The following is a 25,005-nucleotide window of genomic DNA, read 5'->3' on the forward strand; positions in this document are numbered from 1 at the left end:
GAGTATAATAATAAAGCAGCTAATACAGTTTCCTATGTGCTACACACTATTCTAAGAACTTTCTACATACTAACTTACTTAATCCTCACAAAAGCTTTATGAGGTAGGTACTATTATTGTGCCTTTTACAGATGAGGACCCTCAGGCATAAAATGCTTAATTAACTTGCTCATGGACACACCGCTTGCAAATGAGAGAGCCAGCATGCTAACCTCAGGAGTCTGGTTCCAGTTTATACTCTCAGCAACCATACTTAAACTCAGAATAAAAAAATGCTCTGAGTCTGAAATCTGGATTTTGTCCTAACTAACAGTGAGACTTGAGATAAAGATCTCCTATTTCTGTACTTCGGGTTCATATATAAAATAAGAAAGCCGGAAGAGATGATCTTCAATGTACCATCTGGGTCTGAGTCATCAGAATTCTAAAGTCATAATATGCCTTATGCAGTTTCCAGCAACTGTAAGTCGACCTTGCTAATCCTTATCCTCTGTTTCTTCAGCCATTTCCTTGAAAGCATCTCATCATGCCACTGTAAAACTCATATTTTAACATGTAGGATAATATTGAGAAAAGCTTTGCTTCTGCAATATAATCCTTTCCTCAGACCTTTTCTTTACTTTAATCACCATGTGGGTCAATCAAGACTGTTTGGGGCTGTGTACAACAGAAACCAGACTAGAAGAAAGCAATATTGAAGGCTTAGACACCGATTAGGAGGCTATTTCATCAATCCAAATCAGAGATGATGAGGGCCTAGATTGAAGCAATGAGAAGGAGGGTATAGATAAGCAGCAACAGGTCAGAGGCGTTCAGAGATGAAAATCTGTAGTACCTGGTGACTCAAGGGAAATGAGAGAGTGAGGATGGAGCATGAGTTATTCATGGGGAGCAGTTTGGGGGAAATATGATAAGCTCAGTTTAGGGCAAGCTTGATTCGATCTGTCTGTAAGACTGAGTGACCATGTCCTGCAGGGAGGTAATGATGAGGAGAGCTGTGGATCACTGCTGTGCCCTCACAAACAAGTCACCTTAAATTACACTCAACTACTCCAAGTCCATGCCATTCACCTTTATACTTTCTTCTATTTTTCTCCCTTTCTTCACCCCATCTCCAACCAATTCCTATTCATTCCTCAAAATGCAACTTGAAATCTCCTCCTCAGCTGACTTCCGTCAATCAGAATCAAGCTTCAGCACTTCCTCAGTCACCACGCTAATGCAGCGCATCACTAATTCTGTCACTTGTATGAAAGCACCAGTCCTCCACCTCAGAGTTCTCAAGGTAAGCCACCCTCCAATTTGTGTGACAGATTTAATACATTTCTTGAAAGAATGTAAATAAAGAAATAATTTTTTAAATGAACGAGTTGATTTCTCTGGGTTTCTGTTTATTATCTGTAAAACTAAGATAATAGTTGTACCTTCTTCAATGAGTTATGGTTGAGGCAAAGATATCATAACATACGTAAAGTGCTTATTCCAGTGCTTGGCACACAGAAGAAATTAATAAATTAGGAGCCTTGAAAAATAAATAAAACTAAGCCTACAAGAAAGTGTGGGACCAAATCATAAAGACCCTAAGCTTGCCTCTTTTCCCAGAGGAATTCCTAAGTGTTAGGGCCTGCCCTAGTACTTAACCATGATCTGTTTCCTCATTCAGTGTAGAATCCAGAAATCCTTGACATTCTTGTGTTTCACTCATTTGACTGTCACCCAGTCTTACTCAATTTGGTGCTTTAGCTGTTACCAGGGTAAAACTTTTTGAAACTTTTTAAACATCTATTTTTTAGTAGAGTGGAGTGTGGACAGAGGGTGGGATTATATATGCAGCAAAAGACAGTGTGAGAGAGGGGAGGGGTAAAAACGGTGGAAATAAGCACGGGGAAAGCAATGGGCACCGTCTCACCCTCCACTGATGGCATACACTCAAGCTCTGGCAACCAGGTAGAAATCTGCCCATATTAAAAGAGAAAGAAAGAAAAGACACATACACACTCAGGGTTTTTCTTTAAAGAGCCCTGGCCGGTTTGGCTCAGCGGTTAGAGGGTTGGCCTGCGGTCTACAGAGACCCGGGTTCGGTTCCCGCTAAGGGCATGTACTTCGGCTGTAGTTTGTCCCCGGCCCTGGACAGGTCGTGCGGGTGGCGGCCACTCGATGTGTCCCTTTCACGTCGATGTTTCTCTCTCTCTCTTCTCTCTCTCCCTCCCACTCTATCTGAACAAAATATCGAAAAATGTCCTCAGGTGAGGATAAAAAAAAAAAAGAAACCAAATGGTCTCTTTGAGAAGAACCAAGATAGCAAGTGTGGACTCTGGGTAGCAGAGAAAAAGAGCCCCCCTACCCCCCAATTCCAGCACTTACAGGCCCTGAAGTGAGTTACTAAGGAATGCACTTGGTCACTCCAGAGCAAAGCCTTCCATTCACAAGGCCCTCCTTGGAACTTCTCCTGGCTCCTTCTCAAATGTGAACTAATGACCAAATACCATGGATAACTGGGAAAAACTTACAACATGAAACACAGACCAAGAATAACAAACAAAAAAATAAAAAAGGCACTAGAGAAAACAAGTAATTCAGAAGGGGAGAGGATTACTGATTATTTCTCTCAGAGAGAATCAAGAGATTAAAGAAAAACAGAGTACCATGAACAATATTAAATCATCCATAAAAGAAAAAGAAAATCAGGGTATTATAGAAAATATTAAAGAAAAGAGAAGGGCCCTAACTGGTTTGGTTTAGCGGTTAGAGTGTCAACCTGTGGTCCAGAGAGACCCGGGTTCAGTTTCTACTAAGGGCACGTACCTCAATTGTGGTTTGTCCCCGGCCCTCTTGGTTGGGTCATGCAGAAGGCAGCCACTCAATGTATTCCTTTCACGTCGATATTTCTCTCTGTCTCTGTTTCTGTCTCTGTCTCTGTTGCTCTCTCTCTCTCTCTCTCTCTCTCTCCCCCTCTCTCTCTCTCGTCCTCTCTCTCCCTCCCACTCTATCTGAACAAAAAAATGGAGCCCTGCTGGTTTGGCTCAGCGGTTAGAGCGTCAGCCTATGGTCCAGAGAGACCCAGGTTCGGTTCCTGCTAAGGGCACGTACCTCGGTTGCACTTTGTCCCCGGCCATGGTTGGTCATGTGAGTGGCAGCCACTCGACGTGTCCCATTCACATCGATGTTTCTCTCTGTCTCTCTCTCTTCCTCTCTCTCCCTTCCACTCTATCTGAACAAAAAATGGAAAAAATGTCCTCGGGTGAGGATTAAAAAAAATGGGAAAATGTCCTCAGGTGAGGATAAAAAAAAAAAAAAAAAGAAGAAAAGAAAAGATCCCTAGAAATTAAAAATAGTTACCAAAATTAAATACCTAATAGTAAGTTTGTAAAATGACAAAAAAATCTCTCCGGAAGTAAAACAAGATTAAAAAAAAAATTAAAGAAAAAGAAGAAGAAAGGAAAAAAGTTAACCACCAACTTGTTCATTTTTAAATGGTTAAATTTTGTTATGTAAATTTCATCTCAATAAATTATTTTGAAAGGGGGAATAATTGGCTAATATAACTTTTTTTTTTATCCTCACCCGAGGACATTTTTCCATTTTTTGTTCAGATAGAGTGGAAGGAAAAGAGAGAGAGAAACATCGATGTGAAAGGAACATATAGTGGTTGCCACCCGCACGACCCAACCAGGGCTGGGGACAAACTGCAACCAAGGTACGTGCCCTTAGTGGGAACCGAACCCTTGTCTCTCTGGACTGCAGGCCGATGCTCTAACTGCTGAACCAAACTGGTCAGGGCGCTAATATAACTTAAAGACCAAAGGTTAATACTTTCAAGAATTAGGTATGGCCCTGGCCAGTTTGGTTCAGCAGTTAAAGCGTCAGCCAGCAGACCAAGGAGTCCCGGGTTCGGTTCCCGCTAGGGGCACGAACCTCAGTTGCGCTTTGTCCCCGGCCCAGTTGGGGTCGTGTGGGTGGCAATCACGTGATGTGTCTCTTTCAAGTCAATATTTCTCTCTCTCTCTCTCTCTCTCTCTCTCTCTCTCTCTCTCTCTCTCTCTTCCTCCCTCTCTCCCTCCCACTCTATCTGAAGATAAATGCAAAAATGTCCTCGGGTGAGGATTAAAAAAAAAATTAGGTATGAATGGGTTCTGTGACTATAAATTATCATTTTGAAAAGTTGATAGCCATTAGGAACAGTTAAAGTAGTAATGAGGGAATGAGAGAGAGATAAATAAATCAGGAACTACTGTTTTTTCATTATAAGTCCATCAGTGATTCTTTTTAATGATAAACATATATTTACACTTTGAGAGAAAATTAAGTAGTATTTTTAAAAATCAATAAGTATCTCTTACAAGAAGAAATCATCATTGACATAAATGAAAATAGAACAGATCATCAATCATCAATATACATTAATTTCACTGTAATCTAATTTTATAAATGCTAGAATAGAGCCATTGATTCAATTTATTCAACAAATATTTCATAAAAACCTACTATAAATTTTGAACAAGCAAGCATAGGGTCAACGCAAGGTTTGACCCTACGAGCAATGGAGAAATATTCTTAGATGAGCAGTGTCCTGATTATAAGTTCTATTTTAGGTAGATAGATTAGTTTGAAAAGTGTAAATAAACCAGATGAATGAGACAGAAACTGAAGACAGAAGTATCAGTTAGGAGGCTACTGCACAAGCTTAAATGCAACGTAATAAGAAGATGTGTGTAGAATATGATGGTAATTACCAGAACAAGCAGAAGGGAATGATGATGGGGTGGGGATGATGATGATATGATAACAATTAAAATGACAATGATAACAGCAAATATGTACTGCACTTCTGAATGCCATACATCATGCCATTCATTTGATATATATTGTCATCTAATTGTCATAATAACCCTGTGAAGAAAGTATTATATTTTATATACAAGAAAAGTCCAGATTAATTAATGTGCTCAAAATTATACAGTTAGTAAACAGTGGAATGGTATCTGAGAAAAATGGCCAACCTGGTAAAACAGTGGTTACAAAAGTACTGAACACTATTCCATTAACCTACCTTAGGAACAACCTAGTTCTCAATTACTGACCCTAGTCAAACCCCACATCATACCATAAATGATTCAAGGCAAAAATAAATAAAGCACCGATTTCACTGAAGACAGAAGGCAACTGAAAGATAATTTAAAATCCCATAACCATAATTGTGGCAAATACAAGAAAAAAATCACGCAGTACTGCAATGTTCTTTGTACAAGGTACAGGCAATTCTAGTTAGCTAAGGCCACATATAACTGGGTTCACATTTCTTAGAAAAGAGTGAAAAAAAAAAGATTTACTGGCCTGTGTTTTGCTAAAATAAACAGATATGTATATTTTATATCTAATAAAATTTAGCTTTTAATTACAAAAGCTAAGATCCTCTTCTATTTTAATCCCATGAATTTGGAATCTTACCAGTTAGAAAAACTTGGTACCTCTTACAACCTAAAAATCTTTCTGCTCTTTTCCACTCTCCAATCATTTATACAAATAACCATCAAAACTTTTGCTGGTACCTATTCCTGAAAGACTATTCTTTATATTTTTATCTTTCTCAGACTAAACAAGTGGCAGTCCATTCCTTATTACTTATTACAAATCTAAGATGAAGGTTTGCCTCTTATTTTTATAACTAAAAAAATTAAAATTATTTTCATTGAAATCCCATACCTCCAAAATTATTATTGAAGTCCAATTTTTATTTTAAAAGTATATACTGCTACATAAAACAATTTAAAGAGAAACAATTCATGACTAATCTATACTTTAATTAAATAAGCCACTACATTCACAATGTTATCAACAATTGTTAATGACAGCATAGCATTTACATTAAATCCATTTATATGTATAATCCCATTTATGTTACAGGAGAAACAAATACAAATAATTAGAACCCCAAATAAATAATCTGTCTTTGTAAACATTTTAAAATTCTAATTAAAATCTGAAAAAGTAAGATAACCACACAGACTAAAAATTACAAAGTGAAAATCTAATGCATAAAAACACTGTGCTGAAAGACAAATGCAACTGTAATGGCTATACATATCAAGAAAGCCTCATTATGATAAACTAGAACGTAACGATATCTTCCCATGGGTAAAATATAGGAGTTGGACTACATAACCATGCAGTTTCCCATTTAGACACTCCATTGATATTATCAAGAGGCACATTTTGATATAAAAAGGAACCTTTCTTGACTCTGATATTCTAGGGTAGTGATTCTCAGTCAGTGTGCCACAAGACTTTTTAAAACATTCAATACCTGACTATTTAGTCAGGGGCATTGACCTCTTTTCCCTTAGATTGTCAAATAAACAAATGACAACAGCCAACATGACAATAGCCATCTGGTGTGAATGAAACCAAAATTATACCTATTTTTTCTCAGATTGACAAATATATATTTTTTATGTGCAACAGAATTTTAGTAATTAGTTTATGTGTGCCATGAGATTAAAAAAGGTTGAAATTCTCTGTTCTAGGGCAATCAGACAGCTTTTGTTATTTCAGATTAAGAGGAGACATAGTTAATAGTCTACCTTTAGTGTACAAAACTTGTAATATTTAAGCAAATAACAAGGCTAATTTAAAAGATCAAATTGTAAGGCAACTTTTAAAATCAAGAGAATGATGATTCATTGGTTATTAATTTCATGTTTTTCTCACTTCTACCAGAGACAAGGTCTTTAAAATTAGAAATATCAATAAAAGAAACATGGAGTTCTACAAAGCAGCAAAGACCATCACTCTCAACTGAACCACTAAAACAAACTGGATAGACTACAAATCCATGGGTTTTTAAACCCATCAGAGAGCTGAGGTCACAAAGAAATTAATATGAACTAAAATCTAAAAAATGACAAGTCCTTCACAGAAGAGAAGGTACCCACAGTTGTTCCATCCCTGCTGAAGGAAGAATAATTTACCACACTTAAGAGTAAGAAGAAATCAGCCAAACTTTTAACAAACTTTTTAGTCACATGTACTCTGTCTTCACAGATTAAAATCCCAAGGATTGCCAGCCACAACCAAGTTTGGAACCACTTGCCAACTCTCACTCGGGCCTTTACCAAGTACTCAGGTATTATATTGCAAAAGCTGGGATTATGGGGGGCCAAAAAGAGAAGCCCATGACAGACACTCTGGGCTTTTAGCTGCAGAAGACTGAGTCCAGAGCAGGGGATCTGGGTACTTTCTGAACACATCAGGTTTAACCTTCAGCTACAAATGACTATGGGCAGGGAAGGAGAGAAAAAAGACTTTCTCATCTCCCTCCACCTCCCCCACTCCTGTGCCTCCAGACACTCAACGCTTTCAACTACAGGGAGATAGGAGAACTGAAAGAAACCACTCCAAGGCACTCTAGGCAACAGGGCTGAAAGAGACAGAAAGCAGAACATGAATCATGAATCTGACAGTTGAGCAGTAAAAAAGAGAACAACAGACCTTCCAGAGTTTCAAAGCCGGCATCTTGGCAGTGAAGCAAGAGCAGATCTCTGGAACATGCCAATGCCTGGATCCCAGGTCCTACTGAACGAAGAAAGTTGTGACTGCACCCTCAAAGCACCTGACCCAGTGGTGACCTGACTCAAACCAAAACAGAAAAAAAGCCACAATAAACACAACCTGATTAACTCTGCCCTCCCTACCAACACCTGTCACCCGATCTCGAAAAAGGGCATTGAAAAGAGTATTATTTGTTTCATTTTCTACAGTTGTTTTATATAAAATGTGTAGCATTCAATCAAAAATTATATGGTATACCATAAAGCAAAAATATATATAGCAAGACATGAAACAGTAGAAACAGCAGAGATGAGTCAATGTTGGAACTGGTAGGCACTTAAAACAAGCTATGTTATAAATTTTAAATCACATTAAAAAATTGGACAGTGTGCAGGAAGAGATGAGGAATTTCAAAGGCTATGTATACTGTAAAAAATATTAATGTTAAAAATAAAAAATATAAGATCAGAAATAAAAACTTCAATAGATACGCTTTATAGCAGATAGGACACCAAAGAAGAAAGGATTAGTGAACTTAAACATAATTAAAATAGAAGTAGCTAATTTAAAAAAAAGAAAAAAGTATATAATTAACAAAACAGAAAATCCAAGATAACGGTCTCAAAAGAAATAGGAGTGAAAATGAGGCAAAAGAAACACACAAAAAGATAACACCTACATAATTTCCCAAATTGATGAAAGATACCAAACTAAAAATACAAAAGTGCAACAAACCCCACAATGAAAAAACACAAAGAAACCCACAGCAAAGCACATCATAGTCAACTTGCTGGGAGAAAAATAATGAACAAATTTTATAGCAATGAGAGAATAAAATCACATTATATACTAAGGACAAATATAAGATTCCACAAACTTCTCTTCAGAAACAGTGTATTGCAGAAGAAAATTAAACCACATCTTAGAAGTATTGAAATAGGAAACAACTTATAAATCTATATCCAGAGAAAATATCTTTCAAAAAGGGAAATGAAACAGAGATTCCTAGATAAGGGCTGAGGGAATTCATCACTAGTAGACACACAATACAAGATATGCCAAAAGGAATCACTGCTTTTAAGCAAAATGATAAAAGATGAAACCACAGAGAAGAAAAAAGGCATCCAAAATGGTAAATATGAAGTAAAATATAGAAAACCTTTTAAAACTACCTTTATATTTATATGCAAATTTCTTTAAGACTATATACTGTTTAAAGTGATAAAAAAAAAAAAAATACTGTGAAAAGCCCTGGCCGGTTTGGCTCAGCGGTTGGAGCGCTGGCCTGCGGACCAGAGCATCCCAGATTCAGTTCCTGCTAGAAGCACGTACCAAAAAGAAAAAAGAAAATACTGTGAAGGATGGATATATATGAAAAAAACATCAGTACAATGAATAGGCAGGGATAAATAAAAATTAAACTGCTACAAGTCTCACATTGATCATGAAATATTATTTGAAGATAAACTGTAATGTAAAGATTCATGCTGTAATCTTCAGAATAGTAGCTATTTTAAAAAGGAGACAAAACAATATATAATCATCCTTCAGTATCCACGGGTGTTTGGTTCCAGGACCCCACCACCCCAAAGAATACCAAAATCCAAGGAGGCTCAAGTTCTTAGTTGGCCTTCTGTATCTGTGGGTACAGATACAGAAGGATTCAATCAACCTAAAAATTTTTGATCCATATTGGTTGAATCCACCGACACAGAACCCGTGGATACTAAGGGTCAGGGCTGACTGCACTAAAAAATGCATGCTACACCACAAAGAAAGTAGAAATGCAGGTACAAAGAGCAACTGGGATAAACAGAAAACAAATAATAAGATGAGAGACTAAAATCAGCCATATTAATAACTATATTAAATAATGAATTAAACACTCTATGCTTTCCACTACTAAACGGAGAAAGTGGGCCAAGAGAATTGAGAAGTCCTGTGAGATGCTCAAGCCATTCAGTTACCGAAGAGCTTAAGACTCTCAGAAGAACTAGAAGAAAGTATTCCAAGATATCTATTCCAGGCCTTCAAGCAGATTAAGGAGAGGCAGCAGGGGCATATATCCCTCAGAACTCCAATCTCCTGTTATATTTCATAATTTTTATACTAAATTTTCTCTTTTCAAACTACTGAGTCATTTTTTCTCTCCTCATTGGAACAAGACTGCTACATTACCTTTGCTATATTAAGTTTCCATTTGTATTTGGGTCTAATTTTAGGCTTTCTGTTCTATTTCACTAGTCTATTTTTCTATTCTTGCATTAATAGCACACCACTGTAATTATAGAGGCTTATAATTTGTTTGGTAGGGCTATTCCTCCACCCCTGTGTAGCTATTTTTATTTTTTATTCGGGGTTTTCCTGGATATTCTTGTACAGTATGTAAACAAAGAATCCTACTTTGCGGAAATTCATTTATCGTGGTAGAGTCTGGAACTGATTAACCGCGATAAACGAGGGTCGACTATAATTTTCTTTTTCATATGAATTTTAGTATCAACTCGACTAATTTCATAAAGTAACTTGTTGGTATGTTTATTAAATTTACAAATTAACGTAGAAAGAGCTGACATCCTTATAATGTAGAATTGTCCTAGCCAAGCCAAAGGATGTTTTTCCTTTTTTACTTTTGAGTCTTTAATGAATGTTTAAAATTTTTCTTCATATAGGCTTTATACATTTGTTAAATTTATTCCTAAGTGTTTAATCTTCTTTATTTTTATGAACAGATTTTTACCCTATTTATTACTGTGAAAAAAATTATTTTTGTGTTAATTTTATATTTTTAGATTTCATCTTATCAACTCTCTGGGGTTTCCAGATATATTACATCATCTGCAGCTTGAGACAGTTTTACAACTTTGTTACCATAATCATCTTGTATAATACACTGGCTAATATCTCTGGTACAATACTGAATAGGAAGAGTAGCAGACACCTTTGCCTTATTAATGATTTTTTTGTGTGTTTCTCCATTAAGATATTGCTATATAGTTGTAGTTTGTTATATAAGCCAATTTTTAAAAAATTTAATTAGTGAGGCCCATTTACATTGTTATGGATATGTTTAGACTCAATTTTATCATATTTTATAAATAGCCTATTTTTAAATTTTTTAACCTGTTTCTTTGTCCACAAGATGTATATTCTTTGCTTTTTTGTTAAAAATCATTTTGGTTTTTATAAAAGTCTGTATTGTTGTTTTATGGTGCCTTTGTACTTTTATCTTTTTAAATTGCTTTGAGTCCCTTGTTTTCTCATTTAACTTTTTAAAAAATATGTTTTGCTGATTTTTTTAATAGAGAGAGGACAGGAGAGAGAGAAACAAAGATCGGCTGCCCCCTGCACACCCCCTACTGGGGGTCGAGCCCCAACCAGGAATTGAACCGGGACCTCTCAGTCCATGGGATGACACTAAATCCACTGAACCACATTGGCTGGGCTCATTTAACTTTTTAATATCTGCCTTATTGGGTTCTTTAGTATTCTTTAGTAACTACTGCCTACTTTCCTCTTTCCCTCTCCCTTGTGCTCCTGTTTCTAGATGCATTATTTCCAATGTTTTCACATACAGAACCATTTTTACAGTAGTACAGTCGTCCCTCGCCACTTCGCGCTTCGACTTTCACGGCTTCTCTCTACCGCGGTTTTTCCCCTGAGATAGGGTGAAGCCACAAAAGTCCAAGCACGAAGTGGCGAGGCACGACTGTGTATAAATAAAGAATCCTATTTCGTGAAAATTCATTTATCGGGGTTGAGTCTGGAACTGATTAATCGTGATAAACGAGAGCTGACTGTATTCTATCCTCATCCCCACCTATTAGTCACACACACATACACACACACACACACACACACACGCACTCACTCACCATCAGTCCTTTTGTTGGTTTTCCCCATCATCATGAAGGTTAGTTTGTTAGTTGTTAAGGGGGGGGGGGGCATAAATCATCCAGTTTTGTGCTTCTTATTGTCTTGTATGAGCCTATCCTTTCCATTTTTTCTTCTCCTTTTCGCTACCCAACTGCCAAAGGAAATATTTTCCTTTCTTTTTGCCTTTTTTCCCTTCCAGAAGCAATGTATATAAAAGATCATCTCTGACCCTGGCCGGTCTGGCTCAGCTGGTTGAGCATCATCTCATGACCAAAGAACTGCCGGTCAATTCCTGATCAGGGCACACACCCAAATTGCAGGTTCAGTCCCTTGTTGGAGTGCATACAGGAGGCAATCAATTGATGTTTCTTTATCACTTTGATGTTTTCTCTCTCTCTCTCCCTTCCTCTCTCTCTAAAAATCAATTCAAAAATAAATAAAATAAAGATCATCTCTTTAAATAATGCCTATTCTTCTAAATCAGTTGTAGTCTTTTAAATAGAGTACATACATTTAAATCACATACCTGTTCTTTTATATGGCATCCATCTCTTTAAGCTGCATGTCAGGCCCTTTATTTGGAACCTGTTTCTTTAAGATAATGCATATTTTGAAATACCTTCCTGATCTGCCAAGTTACTTTATAATTTTCAAATTTGGGGAAGATTTCATCCTTCTGGTGTTCATTCCTATTCACTCTCAAGCTCCATCATTTGTATCTCTCCTCTGCTTTCTCTATAGTTTTTCAAAGTCTGCTGTAAGTCACCAAAGCCCCACAGTAGGACAAGGCTGGGGTGAGGGGGGAGTGTGTGGAACCATGGTACTGCTATTTGTTAACTCTTTTACCCTCAGCTATTTGATAGTTTCAGCATTCTCTGTCTTACATAATGTTGAGAGTGGATTTTACACAGAATTTTTCTAAATCTGTAGTTTGAGGAGGAGATTTTAAGAGATTGTTTACTAAACTGTCCCCATTTTCTAGCTATTCAAAGTACCAGCAAACTTTGTTTAATAAGTAGGTAAGCAGATTCTAAAATTCATATGGAAATGCAAAGGATCAAGAATAGGTAAATTATAATGACAGAAAAGATGAGAGCTTATACTGATTGATATCAGTACTACTATAAAGATTCATCAATCAAAACAATGTGAAACTGGCATGCAGCCAATCAAACAGAACAATAAAACAGCACAGTGGTACATAAAACCCACAGAGTATGGTCGGCAGATCTTCAACCAAAATGCCAAGGAAATCCAATAGGGAAACAAAAATCTTTTTACCAAATATTACTGAAACAACTGAATATCTGTATAAAAAAATAATAAACCTCAGCCTCTTTCCCACTCCACACAACAAAATCAATATGGTCATAACTATAACTCTAAGGCTTCTAAAAGCAATCATTAAAAGAGTATTTTCATGCCCTGGCCAGTTTGGCTCATTGGTTAGAGTGTTGGCCAGCAGACCAGAGAGTCTCGGGTTCGATTTTGGTCAAGGGTACATATCTCGGTGGCGGTTCAGTCCCCAGCCCTGGTCAGGGTTGGGAAGCAACCAATAGATATGTCTCTCTCACATCATGTTTCTCTCCCTCACCTTCTCTCTCTCTCTCTCTCTCTCTCTCTCTCTCTCTCTCTCTCTCTCTCTTTCTCTCTCTCTCTCTCTCTCTCTCTCTCTCTCCCCCTCCCTCCCCTACTTTATCTGAAGATAAATGGAAAAAAATTTCTCAGGTGAGGATTGAAAAGAGTATGTTCACAAACTTTGGGTAGGCAACAGTTTTGGGTAGAACATAAAAGATATTAATCATAGAAGGAAAAAACTGATAAAATTGATCTTTATGAAAATTAAACAATTCTAATACAAAAATAATGCCATTAATAAATTGAAAAACCACAGATAGAAAAAAATATTTACAGCATATATATTTGTCAAAAAACTTGTACCTAGAACATATAAACAACTCCTACAAATCAACATTCAGAAGTCCAACCATCCAGCCCTGGCCAGTGTGGCTCAGTTGGCTGAACACTGTCCTGTGCACCAAAAGGTTGCCAGTTCGATTCCTGGTCAGGGCACATGCCCAGGTTGCAGGTTCAGGTCCAGGTGCGTATGAGAGGCAACCTATCCATGCTTCTCTCTCACAGCAATGTTTCTCTCTCTCTCTCTGTCTCTCCCTCTCTCTTCTTCTCTTTCTTTTTTTTTTTTTTTATCATCCTCACCCGAGGACATTTTTCCATTTTTTGTTCAGGTAGAGTGGGAGGGAGAGAGAAGAAGAGAGAGAAAGAGAGAGAAACATCGATGTGAAAGGGACACATTGAGTGGTCGCCACCCGCACAACCAACCAGGGCCGGGGACAAACTGCAACCGAGGTACGTGCCCTTAGCGGGAACCGAACCCGGGTCTCTCCAGACCGCAGGCCGACGCTCTAACCGCTAAGCCAAACCGGCCAGGGCGCTCTTCTTCTCTTTCTAAAATCTATTTTAAAAACATATTTAAAAAGACCACTAATCCAATATTTTTTAAATGGGCAAAGACTCAAATAGATGCTTTATAAAAATATATATATAAATGGCCAATAAGCACACGAAAGAGTGCTCAACATCTTTAGTCATCAAGAAAATGCATATTGAAACCACAATGAGATACCATTTCACACCAACATAAATGGCTAAAATTAGACTAAATACTGGTGATGAAGTAAAGAAACTAGATCTCCCACATATTGTTGTTTGGAATATAAAATGTCACAGACACTTTGGAAATAAAGGTTTAACTATTTCTTATCAAGTGAAACATAAATCTGTCCTACAACCCACCACCAATACCACTCCTAGATATTTATCCAAGATAAATAGAAACACATACCCACCAAAAGATTTGTATAAGAATATTCATGGTTTTAATCCTAATAACCAGAAACTAGAAAAAAAAAGTCTATCAAAAGAAAATGACTAAACAAATCATGGCATACTCAAACATGTAATACCATTCAACAATTTAAAAAGAATGAATTACTAATAAAGCAAAAATGTGAATGAATCCCAAAACCATGTTAAGTTTCTGAGAAGTTAGACAAAAAATTATTCCATTTTTATGATGTCCAATTATAGGGAAGGTTAATTCATGATGACGGATGTTAGAAAAAGACCACCAGGGGGAGTGGGCCAGGGAAGGGATAGAGCCTAAGAAAACTTTCTTGGGTGATGGAAACATTTGCATCTTGTTCAAAATCACAGTTGCATAAATGTATACAACTATCAAAACCAAGTGCATTAAACACTTAAGAGCTGCACATTTTAATGTATGTGTATTTTGCCACAATGTAAAAACAAAAGACCATTCACTTTATTCAGTAAACAGTTCTGGAGTTCCTACTCTGTTACAGACATTGTACTAGTCTTGGGAATTCGAGATGAAAATAACATGGTCATTGACCTCAAATAAGTTCAGTACCAGTGAAGCTTTGTTGACTTAAGGAGAGAGACATATAATAATTATAGCACAATGAACTAGAGATAGAATGTTACAGGAGTTCAAAGAAAGGACACTTCCCATTAGAGAAAACTTCCAGTGGCAGGCAATGGCTGTTTTAAAATGATAAGCAAGAGGCATCTATCTAGTCAAGATGATGGCATAGGTAAACACAGTACTTGCCATCTTCCCACAATCACATCAAAAATACAACTAAACTCAGAACCACCTGAAATTTAGCTGAACAAAAATCCTACGACTAAGGATGTAAAGAAGAAGCCATATCAAGACTGGTAGAAAGGGCAGAGACGTGGAACAGGCTGGTCTCACACCCATATGTGGTGGATAAAAACTTGAAGGGATATTTTAGCTGCAGAGGCCCCCCAGCCCAGGAAGAGAAGCCCTGTAACTTCTGGCTGGGAAAACCAGAGGAGACTGTGGCTGAGTGAGACAGAGGGCTTCTGGAGTCCCAGGCAGTTCCTCTTAAAGTGTCCAAGCAAAGACTTACTTGGACTCCCACTCTCTGAGTTTCAATGCTGGGGCAGCAGCTCAAAAGGCACAGGGGAGAAACTGAATTGTCTGGCATCAGGTCAAGAGCTGGAGGGGCAGCTTTCCCACAGACAGAAGTGCTGGCAGAGGCCACTGTTCCTTTCCTACGCCCTTCTCCCACAGAGCTGGCAGACTATTCTGTAGCTTATGCCAGGTGTCTCCAGGCAGAACACAGGCAGCAGCTGATCTTGTCTTGCACCTCCTGGGAGGTACCAGAGCCAGAATACTTGATGGACAGCTTCAGACCACATAGAAGTGCCACCCAACCACCTCCACAAGCAAAACACCCAAGGGAAAGACTCAGCAAACACCAGAGCCCCTGCTCGGTGAAGTGGGCCCCTATACAGCTGATCCTCCACAGTGATCACTGCCAGTCCTTGCTGCTGATCAGCCTGGGGTAAATCCCTCCCACTGACATGCCAATCAAGTGTCAACTACAACAGGAAGGTGTACACAGCCCACATGGTGGTGTGGGGGGTGATGTGTACCTGGAGTGCCCAGCTCTGGTGAACAGGGAGACCCTACCACTGGAATTTACAGGACACCTACTACAAAAGGCCACTCTACCAAGCCCAAGTGATGTAGCAGCTCTATTTAATGCATAAAAACAAACACAGGAAGGCTGCCAAAATGCGGAGACAAAGAAACATGTCCCAAGTGAAAGAACAGAACAAAACTTCAGAAAAAGAGCTAAAGAAAATGGAGACAAGCAATCTACCAGATGCTGAGTTCCACACACTGGCTATAGGGATGCTCAATGAACTTAGGGGAAAAGTAGATGAACTTAGAACTTCAACAGCATGAAAAATGACATGGAAGCCATAAAAATGCATCAGTCAGAAATGAAGGATACACTAACTAAAATGAAGATTAATTTATAGGGAATCAACATTACAATAGGTGAAGCCAAGAATCAAAGCAGCGATTTGGAATTTAAGGAAGCAAAAATCACCCAATCAGAACAGTAAAGAAAAGAATAAAATTTTTAAAAATGAAGATAGTCTGAGAAGCCTCTGGGGAAACTTCAAGCATACCAACATTTGCAACATTTACATCATGGGGGTGATGGTAGGAGAAGAGAGAGAGCAAGAAATTAAAAACCTATTTGAAAAAATGACAGAAAACTTCCCTAGCCTGGTGAAAGAAATAGACATACAAGTCCAGAAAGTACAGAGTCCCAAACAAATTAACCCAAAGAGTCCCACCCTGAGACACATCTTAATTAAAATGCAAAATGTTAAAGACAAAGAGAGACTCTTAAAAGCTGCAAAAGAAAAGCAGGTAGTAGAACTCCCATAAGACTGTCAGCTGATTTCTCAACAAAAACTTTGCAGGCCAGAAGGGACTGGCAAGAAATATTCAAAGTGATGAAAAGCAAGGACTTAAAACCAAGATTACTCTACCCAGAAAAGTTGTCATTTAGAATCAAAGGACATAAAGAGCTTCCCAAACAAGAAAAAGCTAAAGAAGTTCATCACCACCAAACCAGTATTACATGAAATATTACAGGGTCTTCTTTAAGGAGAAGAAGAAAAATCAGTAAAAAATATGAACAATAAAATGACAATAAATATGTATCTATCAACGACTGAATCCAAAAAAACAAAATAAATGAAAAAGCCGAACAGAAACAGACTCATAAATACAGAAAACATTGTGATGCTTGCCAGATAGGAAGGAGGTTCGAAGTGGGATGAAAAAGGTAAAGGGGACAACCCACTTGGGTCCCCTCCCTGCTGCTGGGAGTCTACTTTCAAATAAATTTGCTTTCTCTTGAAAAAAAAGAAAAAAGTGAAGGGATTAAGTAGTACAAATTGGTAGCTGTAAAATAGAAAACAGTCATGGGGACATAAAGTACAGCATAGGGAATATAATCAATAACAGTCTAATGACTATGTATGGTGTAAGATGGGTATGAGGTTAATCAGGATGATCAGTTAGTAAGTTACATAACATCTAATCACTGGGGTGTACACTAGAAACTAACATAATATTGTATGTCAAATGTAATTGAAAATAAAAATGATTTAAAATAAAATGATAAGCAAGAATTAATTAATTTAAATGGTGAAAATCATTACAGGCAGAAAGAGTAATCATACAACAGCAAGGCACAACATACTATGTACATAAGACACCCACAAGCAGGTTGATGTTATGAGAGTATAAACTATAGGGAGAGAGGGACAAGAAAGGAGTCCAGAGAGAAAAATAGAGGCTATATAAACGTTTTAAAGAAAACAGACTTAATTCTGTAGGTGTCAGGACATCTAAAGGTTAAACAACTTTTTTAGATAATCATTCTCACAGCCATGGAGAAGATGTACTGGAGAGAGGTAGCAAGAAAACCAATGAAGAGGCTACTAATGTGCCCCAAGTGTGAAAGCCTGAAGTGGAAAAATACAAGGTAAAACTGGCAGGACTGATTCTCAATTGAAATATAAGAGAATGGTAAATGTCAAAAATGACTCTTATGTGACTGATGAGATGAATGGACCACCAACCAAGACAAAGTATAATAAAAAAAAAATTGGGGAGACTGGGGAAGAGAAGCACCATTAGAAGCATGGAGAGTCTGAGGAGGCTCTATGATACCTAATACAAACCTTGTAGCAAGTGTTTCTTTTTTTTTTTTGGTATTGATTTTATTTATTTACATTGCTCTTGTTTTATTTATTTTTTATTTTATTTTTGTTACAGATGTTTCTCCTTTTTTACCCCATTGACATCCTCCTCTCCATCCCCCCTGCCCTGTCCCCAACTTTGTGGTCCATGTCCATTGGTTATGCACACATGCATATAAGTTCTGTGGTTTATCTCTTCCTTCCCCCCACCACCCCCTCTTCTGAGGGTTGTCAGTCTGTACCCTACTTCCATGTTTCTGGGTCTACCCTATACCTCAGACTGTTATGTTCATTATATTCCACAAATAAGTGAGATCATGTGGTATTTGTCTTTTTCTGCTTGGCTTGTTTCACTTAGGATAATATTTTCCAGGTCCCTCCATGTCATCTCAAAGGATAAGAGATCTTTCTTTCTTACATCTGCATAGTACTCCATTGAGTATATGTACCAGAGCTTTTTTATCCATTTGTCTACTGATGGACACTTGGGCTGTTTCCAGATCTTAGCTATTGTAAATAGTGCTGCTATGAACATGGGGGGTACAAGTATTTCAAATACAGGGTTGCATTTTAAAATACTGGCTAGGCAGATTTAGGAATCATCACCTTATAGAAACAAAATCAAATGAGACTGACCAGTTAAAGTAAGAAAAGTGAGAAAATGGAACAAAAAAGAACTTTCAATAGAAAAGGTAGTATCAATAGAAAAGGTAAGAAAAGGCAGGGAAGGGTAGGATAAGAATACCATAAAAAGACAGCATGGGATCATCAGAAAGGGATGAAGAGAACAAAAATTCTGCAGTTTTAGGGAAAGCAGGGAATAGTGAATTTCAAGAAGAGGTTTACCAATACCATCCAATGTAGCAAAGAGGTCAGTTTAAAAAAAAAAAAAAGCCTGAAATGCACCTCTGTGGAAAGACATTAGTAACGTCAGCAAAAGTATTTCAGTGGTGTGGAAGAAGCACAAAACCAGACTGCAGAGGGAATGGTAGGCATAGATGAGGAGGCAGAAAGTACAGTGGGGCAAAGTAGGTTTACAGTTGTTCTTATGAAAAATAATACGATAATTAATAATACAAGAATAAACTCTGTTTTGCATATTCACAATTGTAAACCTACCTTTGCCCCATCCTGTAACATAAAGACTAGTGCATAGAATTGAACATATAAACACAATAATACATGTGCTCAATAGTCAAACTACAATTTTCAAACCAAAGAAAACTACCAGAAGAGGCACACAAGATACTTTCATAAAAAAGAAACTCGGATCTTGGAGAAAAATGTCTTTCTTAATATCTGCTTATTAAATGAATGCTTTCAACATAGCTTCATTCACATTCTGGCTTGGCAATAGTACTAAAATAAGAATGAAATTCATAGTTGATCATATTAACTCAATCATGGGAAAGGTGAGAGTATTCCCATCTGACAGTAATCACTGCTTTCTTGTCAATATTGTCTTAAAAGTTCATTAGTTTTAAAAAATAATGTCCTTGATACTCTTCAGAAGCTTGGATTTAAAACTATATTATGAGGACTTCCTCATCTTATTTTTAAAATCCTTACACTTAGAGACACCTTATTTATTGAAGGGAGTCGGTGAAATAGAGTAGGTAATTTTTGCTATGGTTTTATAGCACACCATGTTAAATCTTAAGAAACCACTTTATCAACTTACGAAGCCCAATCTTTGAGGCATCCAACAAGCAAGGGTTGCTTATGAACTCTTAAGCAAAGGATGTCAAGAAACCACCAGCACTAACACTAACACTAAACAGTATTAACTGATTTTATTTTTAAATAGGGTGGGGCAGAGGGGCAAGGACACTGAGAGCAAATCGAAGTTATCCATTTCTTTAATTTCCCTTAAAAAAAAATCCAACTCATTGATAAAGTTTGTCTCTATTTTTTCCTTAAATTGTCCCTGCCTGAATATTGATCTCTTAACTTATCTTTTAAATAAAAGTCAGAGTGATCTTTGTAAACTCGCAAATTTGATCATTTCATGTCCCTGATTTAAAATTCTCAATGGATCTCTGAGCCTGGCAGGGGTAGCAGGGATGGACAGAACCATCAAATCATCCATACAAAGTTTGGCCATTTGGGAAAAGAAAGCAGTTTCTTTAAGTATGTGGATGAGCTATAAAGATTGCATTGGGCTAATTTAGCTAAAATTCAGGGCCTGATTTTTCTCAATAAAGGCATTTGCCTATTACTGGTCACATTTGTTGAATAGTATGTTTGCTTGTTATCATTATGTTAGTATACTGAAGTAGTTAGATGAAGAGCAAAAGTTCTGATGAAACAGGAATGTGGTTCCTAAAATCAGAATGTCAAAAATAAAAACTATGCACTGGATCCCAGGTTACATAATAAGACAGGGTCATTCCACAAATTTGAGAACATATATCCAAGAAGAAAAAATATGAATGAGTATGGCAACACATATTGAAAAATTAGATTTTATTAGACCCTTCAAGCCTAGTCCTCTGAACACTGCTACAAAACTTTGTCAAACTGAGGCATGAAGTTTTATTTTTCATAAGTTCAATTTCTAATCTAAAATAGCTTGTCACAGATAAATCGGGTTAATTAAAATATGATTGTCTTTAGATAACAAAATACATTTGGTAGCCAAACTTCTATATTTTTCGCAGGACTGGTGTCTGAACAGGTTTTTCAATTTCACATCCCCTTTGTTTCCTTCCCTTAAGCAGTACTGATTTGATAAAAACTATCTGTGGTCTAGCTTTTCTATAAAATTCAGAAGTTGTCCAGGTGTGATAGAAATTCTCAATTGAAACCAATGAAGGATTTCTATCTGCTCTAGGACATAATGGAAAGTTCTATTAAAATCAGCAGACCGTTTCAAAAACACCTGACAGTTCCATCTTCGACAGGAAGCCCCACTGCATGTACTGGCACATGCCTATCAAGTAGTTAGGATTTGCTAATCTGTGAGGCAGCTCCATTCATACCAGTCATTATGAATACGGATAAAAACAAGAATTATGGTGATTTGGGGAAGTTATTTTTGACAAATATTGGACAAGTAGTATGTAGTACTTATTCCAAGCTCGGTGTTTTTTTTTTTTTTTTTTTTGTACAGACAGAGTGGGAGGGAGAGAGAGGAACAGAGAGAGAGGGAAACATCGATGTGAAAGGGACACATCGAGTGGCTGCCACCCACACGACCAACCAGGGCCGGGGACAAACTGCAACCGAGGTACATGCCCTTAGCGGGAACCGAACCCGGGTCTCTCCGGACCGCAGGCGGACGCTCTAACCGCTGAGCCAAACTGGCAGGGCCAAGCTCGGTGTTTTTTAAGTAATAATAAATTAATAAATGTATTTCATTAATTACCTAGGATAGAAATCAGCAAACTTTTTATTTTATTTTATTTTATTTTTTGTAAAGGGCCAGATAGTAAAAATACAGGTTTTTCCATCCACAGGATCTCTGTCATAACTACTCAACTCTGCCCCAGAGCACAAAAGCATGGGCTAACTGAGCTCCCACGAAACTTTATATACAAAAACAAGGAATAGGTCAGGTTTGGACCGTGGGCCATAGTTTGCCAATACCTTACTTAAAGTTACATAATCTTTCTTTCTTCAAAAATTAGACTCAAAAGATATTTCTTTCCAAAATATATTTAATCTTTAAAAAATGTATATTGTCCCATAAATTTACTTATCACATAACCAGCTCCAAATATTTAATTTTGAGGATTATCCCATTACTTCCTAAGCAAAATCCTTAATAACAATGCAACGTTTCAATAAGAACGTGAAATTACCTGCCTTCTGCTTCTGAGACTGATTAAATTCACATCCATAATGAGACTAAAAGTGACAGTTTCGTCTCTCAAATGTCTTTCCATTCCTCTTGTACAAATAATTAATAATTATTAATATTATATGAAATAATTAATATTATATGAAATAAATATTCTATATGTACCATTTTATCTTTAATTTGAGACAATAAGATTATCAAATGGTAAGGTATACTTCATAACGATTCAAAATTCATATGATATAAAGGTTTTATCTTTATCAAAGTAAAGTAACCTTTTTAGAGACCATACAAGGTATTCTAAAATAAATGACACCAATTTATTCCAAAAGTGACACATCAGAAATCCATATATTTGCAAATCCCATAAATTTATTCATTGGCAACAATAAATGATGAGAGTCCAGGCTTAACATATAATAGTTAGAACTGCAAGTATTTACTGGGCACTCAGCATGTTGAATACAACAAAATAATTCAGTTAAACTGCCTATTTTTCTACTTTGAAAGTACATGTCTTAGATATATAAATCTATAATCATATATTTATAAAATATACTTTTGCTTAAAGCATTAAAGTATTACCAATAACTATAAACAATTCAATTTACACATTAAAATTACTGTGATAAGGTAAACCATTTCAAAAGACCACCAACTGTCCAATTCAATTTTATTTTACACAAAAATATGTTGAGACAGGAATATTGTAAACTATGTCAAGCAATGTTAGCCAATATGATAACGGCACAGATAAGTATCATAACACCAACTGTAAACTAATATTAGTTCATATTAGCTCATAACGAAAAGTATGCTAAAAATACATTTAAAAAGTTTTATGTCATAAAAAGCATGATCATGCTTTGATGTGCCAAAGTAGGTATCACCAATATGATTAAACCAAGGTTTGCAATCCCTTTTTATAAGGAAATATAATAAATTCATACATACTAGTTATTATTATGGAATAACATATAATTAGGGAAAGAGGCCTTTGCAAGCTGAGAAGTCCTTTACAGACATAAGATTCTCATTACAAATATTTAAGTAGAAGAATATTACAAATAAATTATACCAAAAGGCATAAAAGGCCAAAAAAGGTACCTCATTCATTCATATCAATTCATGCAACTTTACCATAACTTGAACAGTATTACTGAGTGAAAATTTTAAAATGTGTCCAGATAGAACAGACCTACTTCAGGTGTGGTCTATGAATCACTTCCATTCTTCAAACTCCTGGTTACTGCTCCATGATAGGGTAAGCACAGAAACTGAGGTAAACATTTAAAAACTTTTAGAGCAACCTGGCATTATTACAAAATCTTATGGTTTACAAAAGTTTTCATCTGTGAAAATTTGGAAATTTAAAAAACTGACACTTTGAGAATCACTGAACTAGAACACGTTTCTCAGTCTCGCTTTCAGGTAGATGAGAGACCAAGTTCTTGGAAACCAAGGACATGATGTGTGTACCTTTTCTATCAGGATCTGACTCTGTGGCTCTCTGCTGTCCTTCCCTGGCCTCCTAGCTGAAACCCAGATGTGGTAGCCACTCTACTGTAACTGTGAAGACAGTGACAATGCCCCAGAGTAGTGCTTCCCAAACTTTAATTTGCAAAGGAATCACTGGGAGAATCTTGTTAAAATGCAGATGCTGATTGAGTGGGCCCCTGGTGGAGATTGAGATTCTCCATTACTAACAAGCTACCCAGATGCTAATGATGCTACTTGGAGTAGCAAGGGTTATGGGACCACAAAACAGTAAGATGGAAGGAACCTGGGTCCCTAAAAACAGCACAAAGCAGAATTCACCACCACTCTGAGTCCTTTATGACAGAGGAAAAAGAGGCTATGTTTTTTATTTTATTTTTATTTTTCAAATAAAAATTTAATGTGAGCTGCTGATACCTAAAGAGTTAAGGACATTTCAAAGCACAATAGGAAATCAATGAATGCTGGTAACCAAAAGGCTAATCCTTTAGATTTCTGCAATGTGGGTGGGGTCTCTGTAACATCAATCTAGCCTTCAGCCTAACTAATACAGAGCAGTTTTTTAAATATTAGAAGAACGTATGTTGGGCCAGTTTTTGCTTTTCAATTAAAATAACATCAATGTAGCCCGGGTCGGTTTGGCTCAGCGGTTAGAGCTTCGGCCTGCGGTCTGGAGAGACCCGGGTTCGGTTTCCACTAAGGGCGCGTACCTCGGTTGCAGTTTGTCCCCGGCCCTGGTTGGTTGTGTGGGTGGCGACCACTCGATGTGTCCCTTTCACATCGATGTTTCTCTCCCCCCCCCCCACTCTATCTGAACAAAATATCGAAAAATGTCCTCGGGTGAGGATAAATAAATAAATATATAAATAAAATAACATCAATGTAAATGGTATTCACATAAGTATAAACTGGTAAAACTTTAAGGCCCCATTGCCCTTTAAAGATAAAAGACTTCAGTATGCACACTGTGATTTCTATCATGTATCATTTAAATATTAAGTCATTTCTCAGTACCCTGTACCCATTAAAGTCTGTACCACAACACTGGAATATCTTTTTCATGATGTTAAATTAAAATCTCAAACTTTAGCCCTGGCCGGTTTGGTTCAGCGGTTAGAGCGTCGGCCTGCGGTCCTGAGAGACCCGGGTTCGGTTCCCGCTAAGGGCGCGTACCTCGGTTGCAGTTTGTCCCCGGCCCTGTTCGGTTGTGCGGGTGGCAGTCACTCGATGTGTTCCTTTCACATCGATGTTTCTCTCTCTCTCTCTCTCTCTCTCTCTCTCTGTTCCTCTCTCTCCCTCCCACTCTACCTGAACAAAAAATGGAAAAATGTCCTCAGGTGAGGATAAAATATAAAAATAAAAAATAAAAAAATAAAATCTCAAACTTTAAAATTTTCAGTTTGTTAAAAAAAAAAAAAAATCTACATCTAATTACATGAAGATATATTTCAATTGTGAACTATGACTGCAAAAGAAATCTTGTTTTTATAACTGGTAAAAAAATGTAATGAGTAAAACATTAGGCAGGTGTCTTTGTGTAGCAAAGAACAGCTAGATCTTATCATGGGTGGTCACTTTGCATCAGCAAGGATGTAAACACTGACACAAAAGTGGGCACTGGAATGTCATGGTATTGGTAT

General features: G+C 37.1%; 1 protein-coding gene across 7 annotated transcripts in view; it reads right to left on the minus strand.

Annotated features, from left to right (window-relative positions):
* The window catches only part of TDRD3 (tudor domain containing 3), a 179,558-nt gene that overhangs the window by 140,958 nt on the left and 13,595 nt on the right, over positions 1-25,005 (minus strand). For 5 of the 7 annotated variants that reach the window (XM_036249881.1, XM_036249875.1, XM_036249880.1 and 2 more), the window contains exon 1: positions 7,489-7,728. The exons of 1 other annotated variant lie outside the window; for it this stretch is intronic. The gene's annotated coding sequence lies outside the window, so the exon portion shown is untranslated. Of the gene's footprint in view, positions 1-7,488; positions 7,729-25,005 lie in introns of those variants that run through there. One more of the 7 variants, XM_036249878.1, reaches the window with a different exon arrangement.

This window comes from Molossus molossus, unplaced genomic scaffold, assembly GCF_014108415.1.
Source record: "Molossus molossus isolate mMolMol1 unplaced genomic scaffold, mMolMol1.p scaffold_m16_p_9, whole genome shotgun sequence".
NCBI lineage: Eukaryota > Metazoa > Chordata > Mammalia > Chiroptera > Molossidae > Molossus > Molossus molossus.